The sequence below is a fragment of the Lathyrus oleraceus genome, chromosome 6 (genome assembly GCF_024323335.1).
Source record: "Lathyrus oleraceus cultivar Zhongwan6 chromosome 6, CAAS_Psat_ZW6_1.0, whole genome shotgun sequence".
Lineage (NCBI taxonomy): Eukaryota > Viridiplantae > Streptophyta > Magnoliopsida > Fabales > Fabaceae > Lathyrus > Lathyrus oleraceus.
In genome coordinates this window covers 357567527-357577332 of record NC_066584.1, presented here as the reverse complement: position 1 = coordinate 357577332, position 9806 = coordinate 357567527, and positions in this window count along the sequence as shown.

Here is a 9806-nt window from a genome sequence, read left to right as displayed (position 1 = left end):
GCTGTATCTGATGATAAAAGGGATAGTCATACGCTAGACTACATTTCAGAATGTACCGTACGCTAGGTAGTATCTGATGAGAAGAGCCAGACTGGGTCGTACACTAGACCGTATCTGAGTTGCAGAATGAGCCGTCCATTAGGCTGTATCTGAGGATAAAAGATCAGAATGAATCATACGCTAGATCGTATCTGAGTAGCAGAATGAGCCGTCCATTAGGTTGTATCTGATGATAAAAGATCAGAATGGATCATACGCTAGATCGTATCTGAGTAGCAGAATGAGCCGTCCATTAGGCTGTATCTGATGATAAAAGGGATAGTCATACGCTAGACTACATTTCAGAATGTATCGTACGCTAGGTAGTATCTGAGGGGATGAATATCCAAATGAGTCGTACGTTTGACCGTATTGGAACAATTGAAGGAACCATACGTTAGGCTGAATCAGAATGAGCCGTACGTTAGGCTATATCTGATAATATTTGTATATGTTGTATTTGCAATAAATGTATGGGATGGGCTTAAAGATGCCATCATTAGGAGGATATCAGAATGCTTGTCAGAATGAATATTCACATGGATTATATCTGAAAGATGTATCTGAATCTTGAATGTAATCGATAAAGATATCCGTCTGAATGAATCTTTATTTTGACTGTATCAGGAGGATAACTAACTTGAAAGAAAAAAATAGTTAGCCTCATGCCATGTCATGATGCATGAGATGTTTTATGCTCTTGAAAATAAATGCGAACATTGCATGCATGTATATGTTGTGAAATGATGCATGAATGAATTATGCGTCTGAAATTTTTTGCTATGGGAAAATAAATCCTGATATTCTAGTTGGAGATATTTGTATTGATGATCCTTTCTTAGGTGGGGATATTTGATTTCTGTCTGATGGTAGAAATATTCAATAGAACCTGACTGGGGATAAAAGAGATGACCAGTCTGTCTAGTAGTGCCAATTTCTTTTGGGAATAACTGGTTTTGCTGGGGAATAAGATTTGCAACCGGATTTGTTAGAACGCATGGTTAAACCTTATCCTTGATCCTAAAGTCTTTTAGTAATTTCTATTTCTATTTTATGAATGTATTTTCGGTAAACATCAATCATATTCAAATACATATATTAATTCGAATTAAATCAATGGATGTTTATGCAAACAAAACGGAGAAAGTAAAACAAAAGTATCTTTTTGGAAATAAAATTGTATTGATTTTGAAAGAGGGCCTATAAACAAGCAATTTTAATACAAGGAGACAGAAATCCTAGTAAGAGGAAATTGTCAAGAAAGCAAAGAAAAAACAGCTATGAAAAAAAAAGTCCTATTGATTTTAATTCTACTACTGCTATTATGTCTTCAAGCATCTCATCTCTTGCTGTCGGATAGAAGTGATTGGCTTGTTCGGTCTCTTTGACTTTGGTGAAGTTGACCGAGAACGGGACATAGTCATACGCTTTAATCCCTAATTTTTGCCTGGACCGTCTTTTCAGGTTTTCAGTCCACCAGGATACCCTTTTTTGCCCAAGCCGCCTTTTCAGATTTTCGACTTGCCGGGTGTACATTTTTATATGTTTATCCCTAATTTTTGCCCAAACCCTTTTGGTTCGCCGGGATGCCCTTACTTTTGCCTAGATATGTCGACCTAGCGGGTCTCTTTTATGCGTAGTATTTTTTAACTATGTCCGCATTCACGGGATGCGGGAATTCTTCGCCATCCATTGTAGCAAGCATCATGGCTCCACCAGAGAATACCTTCTTAACTACAAATGGCCCTTCGTATGTCCACTAGAATGAGTCCCAAAAATACCATCATGCATGTCTTCCATAATCTTTTCTGCTTCCTTTTTATCCACACAGCGAAGCAAAGTCGAATCATGATTACGTTTGTATAATACTCCATTACTCAAAAAGAATTTAGCAGAGAACTTCCTCAAAATTTTTTTGTCATTGATGGATGCCCCTTCAGGGTATTCCTGAGTTTCTAAATATCTTTTTACTTCGTGGAACCAAGGTTTCTCCATGGATTTTTCCATGGATTTTTCCATCTTGACAGAACACCACCATGCATGTTACAACTTTCTCTCTTACGACAAGCTACTTTATTTTTTCTCATGTTGTTTCTTTCATGTAAATACAACAAACCTGTAACTTCATCTTATATCAAACCACACACATAAAATAAGATCATATGTAATCATCATGCAATAATAAAAATAGCCATGCACAAATCAAGAAGCTTATATTATTTTACTCATGTATTAGTTCTCTTTACTGCAAGTGATAATGATAAAACAAACCTTACACATACATGTTAAAAACAACCAAGGATTTATATTATCACCATTATATCATCATCATCATTATTATGTAATAACAGCATGTGAAATAAACATAATCATGCTAGAAACAACACTCATATAATAATAATTAAATGGCAGATATAATTCTTTAATCATGCAAATAGAATTTCTCCAACATGTTATGACATATCAAGAACAGATGCATACTTGAATAAAGCAATATCAACATCCACCAAACCATGAATACATCATCTCAATATATATATTAAACCAATATTATTCATTCATGAATTAAGGAGTATTGCAAGGTAATCATGCTGGATGCAAATTCCCTAATGAACACTTACTGGGGATTTGATTCTTCTAGCTTGCTCACTGTATGTGTGTTGTTCTTATTCAGGCTACGAGTGTTTTATGGTTGCTTCTCTTTTCCCTGGCCGTGAATCTTCTTGCTTCTGCCTTGCCTTCTGTATCTTCTTCTGCTGTATCTCTCCTCTTTTCCCCCTCCTCTTTTGCTGCAGCCATATGAAGTATTTATAATGGTGTGGATTAGGGTTTAACCTTGCTAAATATTTGGATCCCTTCCTATACTTTAGGGTTTAACCTTGCTAAATATTTGGATCCCTTCCTATACTTTAGGGTTTAACCTTGCTAAATATTTGGATCCCTTTCTATACTTTAGGAGAGTTAGGGTTTAACCTTGGTAAATGTTTATTAAATACAAATATTATTATAAATAATGAATAATTTAAATGACTTTTAACAAATAAAAATTAATTTAAATTTTAGTTACATAATTGAATTAACATTTAAACCTATTTCTATTTTTACTTTCATCATTTTAAAAAAATCAAAATTATTCTTACTTATATCAACCAAAATTATTTTATAATTTATGGGCTTTTCAAAAAATGTTACTCTTATAAATAAATTTTATTAAGTAAAAAACGTGAATTACTAAATAAATACTATTTATAAGTAATGAATAAATGGAACATGAGTCACTAAATTATAAAAAATAGTTATTATAATTTAATGAGCTTTAACAAATAAAATTAATTTAAAATTTTAATTATACAATTAAAATTCAAATCTATTTTTATTTATCATTAAATTAAAACTATTTTATTTATATATATATAATTTATTTATATCATACAGATAACCAAAATTATTATTATTTTTTATATCTGTATCACATAATAAATAAATTAAAATTTATAATTTATATGAGAATGTATGCTAATGAATGAATGCAAATGTGAAATGAATGCCATGCATGAATCAATTTATCATAAAAATTAACAGACAAATTTTGGGGTATGACAGTGGTGATTTCTTCAGTTTCAAGTCACCATGTTCAACTCAATGGGGCATCTTGCTCAGGAGACTTTTTGGTCCCATTTTTCTTGCAATGTGTTGACATCATATCAAAGATTATAATGTGCCAATAAAGGTTGAGTTTGTATGCTTGATTGCAAAGTTGTGGCATGTTGAATTTAGCACGAAAACCTGGTCATGTTACTTAGAAAATTCTAAGTCCCAAGTGGCTGAAAATGACCTGTAATGTTTCAAAGAATTCCATGGACTTCCAAGTATAATTTGGCTTTGATCCTTGAAGAAAACTTGTAAAGGGAATCATAAACGATATTATTCAAAAAGAATCAGCCTCAAATGTTTAAAATTGAAGAAGTTATAATCTTGAAAGTTGAGAAAAAGTCACTTGAAAATAGGTCAAATTTCACTAAGTCCACAAAAGACCTATGATGTATTCAAACTTTTGATGATCCTTCAATTATAATTGGATATTTTCATGTAAATAGAAGTTATGTATGATATTGAGAAGAGTCATATGCAAAAATAAGCATTCAAAGATGTTGAGAATGGAAGGAGTTGCGATCCTCTGAACTTTGACTTCAAAGTTTGACTTTTTGGTCAACCCTCTTGGAATAAGCTTGTGCATTTGGACTTTTCTTGCATTTCAAGGTACATGGATCATCATATGAACTCAAAATAAGATGTCCTTGAATGTCTTTTAATTAGATTTATCAAAGTTTGAAGTAACTTGTTGAAGAAGGCATGGAAATAAACTCATGAACCTTTGAATTTTCTTGAGAAATAAACCAGAAAACTTTGAGATTCTCTTGATCCAAATGAGATTGAAAGGTGCTTGAGGACCTTAGAGATAATTATTTGAGTGATATCCCCTTGAGAATCAATGGTTGAACACACTTTGCTGAGGAATCAAAGAAAACCAAGTTGAAGAACCATGCTTGATGCTCTTGATGAAAAGTCATACCTTGCACAATAAACTTAAAGAAAACAAAACATATTTTTACTATTTTTATTAGTGGTTAGATAAGCAATGAACATATAAACAAAAAGGTAAAACACCAACAAAGAGGTGCTTGATGATCCCTTCAAAAGGTAAACCCAAAGATGAGAAGGAAAGGACAAAGATGTGATCTTGTTTGTATGCAAGGGTGCAAATGATATGTGGGATCTTAGGGTTAAAAATTAGGGTATGACAGGTAGTGTGCCCGGGTGATCTGCATGGAAGTCACACCTAACATTAGCATCTTAACCACGAAGAGGAGGATTTAGCGGAGGTGCTAGAGGTTTAATCTCTACCAATCCCTTTTGAATTAAGTAGGGCAAGACCTGAGTATACATTGTAGGTATGGGACCAATCGGGGATACTCATTTTGTTTATTTTGTAGAGACGGTGCTCTAGCCTGTTGTGCTTTAGGCCTAGAGTATGCCTGTTTTGGATATTGATTAGGGACTACTGTAACTACGTAAGGATTGTATGGTACCTGAGAATGCCCCTAGATTGTAACAACGTTGGTTTCTCCTTTCGGATTACTATTACTGGAGTACCTCTTGTTACAATTTTGATTGGAGGATGGTTTTCCAATCTTACCACTCTTCAAGCCAATCTCAATCCTTTCCCCAATTATTACCAGGTCAGCAAATCCGGTAGACACCAAACAAATCATTTTTTTATAGTAAGGACCTTGCAGGGTGCCCATAAACATGTCAACTAGTTCGTTTTCCAAGAGTTGGGGTTGCACGCGAGAAGCTAGTTCCCTTCATCTTTCAGCATATGCCTTGAAGGATTCATTGCCGTTTTTAGATAGACTCTGGAGTTGCATGCGGTTAGGAGCCATATCCAAGTTATACTTGTATTACTTTAGGACGGTGTTGGCCAGGTCTTCCCAGATCTTGGTATGGATTCTCTACAATTGCATATACCAATCTAAGGATGTCCCACTTAGATTGTCTTGGAAATTGTGCATCATTAATTTCTCATCATCCACGTAGGCGACCATTATCCTGAAAAATATTTGGAGATGACTCCTAGGGTAGCTAACACCCTTGTATTTTTCAAACTCTGGTGTTTTGAATTTTGGTGGTATAACCATGTTGGGTACCAAGCACGTTCCTACAACATCAACTCCAAAGGTATTGAATCCCTCAACAACCCTCATCCTTTCCTCCAAGAGTTTATATTTGTCTTCATATCTTGTTTCCCTAATAATGACAGCAGGGAGGGCAGCTGGTTTACTTTCTTGAGCCATAACCCTATGATACTCATCCTCATATTGTTGGCTCAAATCTACATAGTTGTCTTGCAGAACTACTATTTGTAAGGGACGAGATGCCCCACTGTGAATAATGGTTGGGATAGACCCTTCAGGATGAAGGGTTCTATTCTTAGCTTCACCCTCTTGGATGTCAAAGATGAATCCTTGCAAAGAGGGTTACCATCCACGGGTGGAGGGTTAGATATGGAACCAGCCTTTCTTCTGTCATCCTTAGCCTCACTTGCCATCATGTTGGTAATGGCTCTCATGAGTTAATCAATCTTGTATTTCATTTACTCCATGTTCCCTTTTATTGAGTCCATTACCTCCCTAAGTGAAACCTAATTTTTTTCAAATTGCTCCATGGCCTTCTTGCGTTGAGCTCGATTTTGGAGAGTCAGGTTGTCACGTTCGATGATACTGAGAAATTATGGGAGAAAAAATGATTTTATTTTTCTTTTTAATGTATGCAAATGAAGTATGAATGAATGTATGAAGACTTATGTAAAAATATTTTGTTTTTACTTCCTTGGTGGAAATTTCAAAATTCATTGCTCCCTAATTAAGAATACGAACAAAGTAATAAAACCATATAACCGATATAACGAAAGCAAAGACAACTTTTATTAATTCAAGATAAAAAAAGGTTCACACAGGAACTAATTCGAAATGGTAGTGTACTGAAATAAACAAAACATAAACTAAAGTAGTGCCTCCGTAGCTACTTTTAAATGGGCCATAAACTCCTTTAGCAAAACATCACATAGCCTAATAAACTTGATGAATTCTTGAGAAGTATTGTGGAAGTTGGCCATACTTTCAGCTCTTGTGAACATCGTTGGAACGTCTCGGACCGTGTTGTTAGCAAACTCAGCCAAGTTGGGATGTTCCATCCACCATGCTTAAGCCTTATCACCTTGTTCTTGAACTATTACTTGAGCAACATAAAAAAGATCCCTCAAGTACTGAACTTCTCCCTCCAATTGCGTGACTTGGGCTCTCAAGGCTTCATGGTATTGATGTTGGAAATGCACGTGTTCTCTAAGATTTAGGAGTTCTTCGTAGGTCCTCCTCCAATTATTTGGTAGCACTTATTCAGCTTCCATCCTAAGTTTTTTTTCTAGCAACAACAGTCTGAGATTCCGCAAGTTCCCTTTCGAGTCCACGAATTTGAGTTGCTAAAGCATTCTCCCTTTCTTTTTGTTCCCACATATCTAGTTCCCATGATCTTTTCCATCTTTTACCTTCTATTTGGGCTTCCTTTAACTTATTATTGAGAGTTTCAAGGTTAAACCCAGCGCCTAATAATCCTCCCAATATTTTCTGCCTTTTACTTCTTTTAGTCTTGATGTCTTTTTGGCTTTTAGGAAGTTGTTTGTCCTTATGCTCAAGGTCATAGCTCACCATATTCTTTTCATAAGTCATGTCATAAAGACTATACTCCAAGCTCTCTTTGTCCCGCTCAAGTTTGGCAACGACCGCTTTAAGGCGGTCGACCTCTTCAATGGATATTGGACTGAGATCAGGTTCATCTGGAATGTAGGTTGGATCAATCTCGAAGGGTATCTTAATCAATTTTACTCTTTCTTTGACCCATTGGGTGTAGGACTCCTTAACTAAAGTGTCATTCCTTTTTAGCTTATTTTCTCTTTCGTGCACTTTTTCTTATGCACGTGTAATTTTTCCAAACAAGTTTTGGGGTGTGGTATCCTCATTATGCAGGATGAAGCCTTTTAAGTCATATTCCTCGAGTTTTTCCCATACAGGGTGACCCAATTTCCTCATAGCCAGTATAGGGATATAGTTAATACACCCCTTGGAGCCAATGAGGGGTATATTAGGAAAACTTCCCCAATTAACAATTATACCCTTAGCGTCTATCTTCTTATGGTACCAAAGGATTGATTTCTCATTGAGGGACCTAAGTTTTTGAGCCCATGCATGATTTCCCTTGGTCTATATCATATAAATATCCTTGTAAAGGTGTGAGTCAAACCATTGGTACAACAATAGACTGCAACATCGTAATGACCATTTTCTCTTTGTTGTAGCAAACGCACGTGGTGTAGTATACGTCAGCTAGCAGAGCGGGTACTAGATCTACCTTCTAATTCTTTACAGCCCGAAACACGCTAATAGCAGCGGCATCAACAAAGTCAAACACATTTGGGAAAAGAACTATCCCAAAAACTATCAAAGCTAAAACATCAACAAAGGATCCCCATCTTTCTGCCCCAACCATTCTTCGGGATATCCCCTCCAAGTAAATTTTTTGAGACCTTCGATGTTTCTGTCTTCCTTATAATGTGGCAACAGATAATCGGTAGGTATCTCCAAAGCTACAGCCAATTCCTTAGGTTTTACCTTTTGCCCCATACCCATATAGGGTCCCTTTCTGTCTTTAGAAAGATTTAAATACAACACAAATTCTTCTAGCGTTGGGGCTAGCAGAAAATCTTGAAATAAGAAACACTGCAGCGGTGAATCATAAAACTGATCCAAAGCAGTGACGACCTCTACTTTTATAGGAAATCTCAAGAGATCAATAATCCTCCCATATTTAAGTGTGAACTTCCTCTGAATAGAGTTAGGCGTTAGGCCTTGAAGAACCTTTAGGTTTTACAAATATGGAATTGATGCCTTAATACGAAGGGTTGTCCTTTTATTCGAGTTCATTTTCACAAATCACCTACAACAAATTTTAAAATCCCCCCAAAAAAGGTAAATATATGCAAAAGGCACATTTTAATGCAAATGGTATGATGATATTAACGAATTTTGATTTTAAAGTCTTTAGGGTTGGGGTAACATGCAAGTATGCCCTATATTGGATAGGCTTCTTATGATTAAGTTAGGTCTAAGATTAGACTACCCAATCCCCTCACTTGTAGGATATAAAGTTTTTGGTAAGATGATGGCCTTAGAGTCATGGACTATACCCTTGTTTTACCATGAGAAGGAGCAAGTTTTCCTACGGTAATCCTTCGAGATAGGTCTCATCTAGGTAGGACCTTAGTAACAATTCTTACAGGTTGATAACATAAGGTCACCCTGAGTTAAAGGGGTTCTAGAAGAGGTCCCTAAAGTCATGGGCCAAATTCAAGCTTTCATCATGAATAAGTGCTAGCCTTCTTATGACAAACACTTTGAATTGATCTACTCTAAGTGGAATCATCATCAAAGACCCCACGAAATGAGAACCCCAGTGGCCAAGACAGAACGACCCCTTATTTAAACTTATTATTTTTTCTCAAGCCTGGGTTTGGGCTTCAAACATAGCAACTTTCCCAACCAATCATGATATATGAATAATAATATAATTTTGAAATATGAAATAAAAAAACAATAAATAAATAATAATAATAGTAGATAAATAAATAATCATAAAGAAAACAAAAATGAAACAAACAAACAAGGAAATCCATAAAAACCCTAAAATCCAGGGGATGGATGGCCTCTCACTATGCCAAAAACTGGAATAGACAGCGCCCCTTAGAGGGCGCTTTATTACAAAAGCGCACTCTAAAGTGAAGAGAAAAAATAAGGAGCATACTATTGGAATAGACAGCGCACTTTAGAGGGCGCTTTTGTAACAAAGCGCACTCTAAAGTGAAGCGAAAAAATAATGAGGAAATGGAGGGACACCAATAGAGGACGCTTTATTGAAAGCGCCCTCTAAGGGTAACCTTAGAGGGTGCTTTTGAAAAAGCGCTCTCTATGTCCATGTACATTTCCAGTTTATAAGGCGCTTTTGGAAAGCCTTAGAGAGCGCTTTTAGAAGCGCCCTCTTAGGCCCCCTTTAGAGGGCGCTTTTGTAAAAAAGCGCCCTCTAAAGTGAAGTAAAAAAAAATAATGAGGAAATGGAGGGACAACAATAGAGGGCGCCTTAGTGAAAGCGCCCTCTAA